The 2,500-nt window shown below is 52.1% G+C and overlaps 1 protein-coding gene across 2 annotated transcripts in view; it reads right to left on the bottom strand.

Moving 5' to 3' along the window:
* LOC146685277 (nucleolar protein 4-like) overlaps window positions 1–2,500 on the bottom strand; it is a 111,331-nt gene that overhangs the window by 67,251 nt on the left and 41,580 nt on the right. The window contains exon 1 of one of the 2 annotated variants that reach the window (XM_085444146.1): window positions 1,666–1,968. The exons of the other annotated variant lie outside the window; for it this stretch is intronic. The gene's annotated coding sequence lies outside the window, so the exon portion shown is untranslated. Of the gene's footprint in view, window positions 1–1,665; window positions 1,969–2,500 lie in introns of those variants that run through there. 2 annotated transcript variants of the gene reach the window in all.

Genomic DNA, 2,500 nt, shown 5'->3' with positions numbered 1-2,500 from the left:
ACTCTTATCAGCTCGAGGGCTGCGGCTCTGAATCAACGATCCAGCCGTGACCTCCGACCTCTGAAGGAAAGTCTCGTCTTGTCTTTGAAAGTAGAGAAACTAGAACCCTGGAAGAAGAAGAGTGGAAACGCAGAGAGAGGCGGTCTCTGTGTGAGCAGCAGGGTGTGGCTTTATGTCTTCGTCACAGAGACACGCCCACACTGAGCATGTGAGCGTGATCACAGGTGGGGACATGCCCGTTTGGCGAGTCCCAGCGTGTTGCAGATTTAAACGTATTCAACGTTTTTTCTGTATCTGTGCGAGACGTTAGACGAAAACACCGACAGAGTACAGGTGCACAAATATTAAACACGATGCACACACATCGCAGCGAAGCAGCAGGATGTGCTCGGACCCACTCTGTCCTGAAAATGATATTCAGATTTATTTACATAGTCTCAAATCACAACGCAGCCGCCTCGAGGTGCTGCAAGCTAACGGCCGAACAGTAACCCAGAGAAAGGCGAGCGCCTGTGAGCGAGCGCGTGGCAACAGTGGGAAGGAACTCTGACCAGGAAGAAGAAGAAGCATGTCGTCAAGGGACAGAATATTTTGGACTGTCCTTCTGCTGTGAGGACAGCAGTGATGTCACCGCCGCTAATAAGATGTTAACCACACGTGTTTGAACGCAGTTTCCATGCAGCCATGTGATTGGTTAGAGCTGTGCAGGTGCATGTTTCACCTGTGCGCTCGGATGCTTTCAAGCTATTATAAAACATCAGTGAAATATTTGCACAGCAACATCAAACTGTGTGCGTGACGAGGATCAGCACGGTCAAAGCATAGCGCAGGAACGCCTCCATGATTTAAAACCAGCCAATCACAGCCCTGCTATCAGCTAACTGTTGTGCGGCTGTGTTAGATAAGATGAAAATTTACTGCCTCGCCGCTCCTTCAAACCCACGCCCTCGCATCGTGTTCGTCAGCAGAGGGTCGACGGCCATCATGTGACAAGTTGAGCTGTTTAAGATTTCTCTGCACTCATAAACGACCACAGAGCAGGACGCCGAGCTCAGCGAGCTGTGAAACACCTGCAGGCTCAAATACAACCCGATCATAAACACCAGCACCTCTGTGTGTGTGTGTGTGGGGGGGGGGGGGGCTTAGCCCCTGTGGACTCGCCCCTGCTGTAAGGTAAAGGTTATACCACGTGACACGCCAGGAAACCGTCCCACAACCTCAAACCTGCCCGTCATCATGGAAGCCAGCAGACTGAAGCCCGGTCACTGTCATCGATCGATCGATCAGATAATTCATTTATTTCAACGTTTTGTAGCAAAGCAGGTGAACATGAGAGTCCGAGCTCACGAGGATTCTGAGGCTTTCATTCACGCGTGATCGACACATCGACGCTCCGCTGACACGCGTCACTCACCGTTAGTCACCGTGTGCGGGTGCTCGGTCATTCCGCTCAACCCGCACGCACGCACAGACGTAAACACACGCGCACGGGAGCGTGTGCGCGGTCACCGGCTGCACGTGCGTGGCACCGGGAATATCACCGACCCCCCCTCCCCTCCTGCCGCAGGACGCTCCGCGCAGTCCCGGGGAGCATCCCGGGTTCAGACCGCTAACCGGGACCGGAGTAATCCGCGGCTCGTAAACAAACACCTGCAGCCCGCTCACCTTCTCTCCTGCGCCCCGGGAACGTCCTCCTCCGCCGGCTCTCGGGCTTCTGTCTCCGGTTCTTCCTCCGCCTGCAGCTCTGTCACATGCACTACTGCACCGGGAGGAGTGAGAGCGCACAGCGGGATCCTCAAGACTCACCGAGGCAAGCGGAGTGGGCGGGGCCACGCGCGGTTACGTCACAGCAGAGAGCGAGGGAGAGAGACCAAATCCGTCCTAACAATGGAGATCCGTCCGCTCCTCTCTCCGTCCACCCTTTGTTTTTCTCCCCGCCGACGATCCAGAACCGGCACCCTGAGCAGGAGGCCGGAGGTCAGGAGGAGGTCTGCGGACTCCTCCACAGCCTCAGACCGTTCAGGGCAAAACGTAATCTCTAACATGAGGACACATCTGTGTCAGGCTGAGGAAAAACTAAAATATTCACGTTAATGTCCGTGAAATAAAGAAATGCTGCGTGGAGCAGAAGACACGCAGTTTCTGTGGTCCAGTACGGAGGCCCAACAGTGACAAACTAAACTCACTGACACGCAGACGCGAATTAAGGTGACTACACGGAGGCGAACCTCCGTGTGTGTGTGTGTGTGTGTATATATATATATATATATTTTTTTTTTTAATATTTTTATTTTTTAATTATTGCTTTATGCAGGTTTGGTCACCCACGGCTCCTCTGCTGCCAGAATCGTCTCCTCTACTTCGCAATAACCAAAAATGAGCAGCAGGAAGAAACAGGTTTTTAAAATTTAAACAATAATAATAAATAATTAAAAACACTGTTAACTGGATACAAGCCATTTATGGAGCTTAAAGGTTCTTCAGAACAGCCAAAAACATG

Source organism: Copadichromis virginalis, linkage group LG20 (genome assembly GCF_057382275.1).
Source record: "Copadichromis virginalis isolate Kocher_CV1m ecotype Utaka linkage group LG20, C_Virginalis_male_GT1.1, whole genome shotgun sequence".
NCBI classification, from domain to species: Eukaryota; Metazoa; Chordata; class Actinopteri; order Cichliformes; family Cichlidae; genus Copadichromis; species Copadichromis virginalis.
This window is presented reverse-complemented; position numbering and strand designations above follow the sequence as displayed.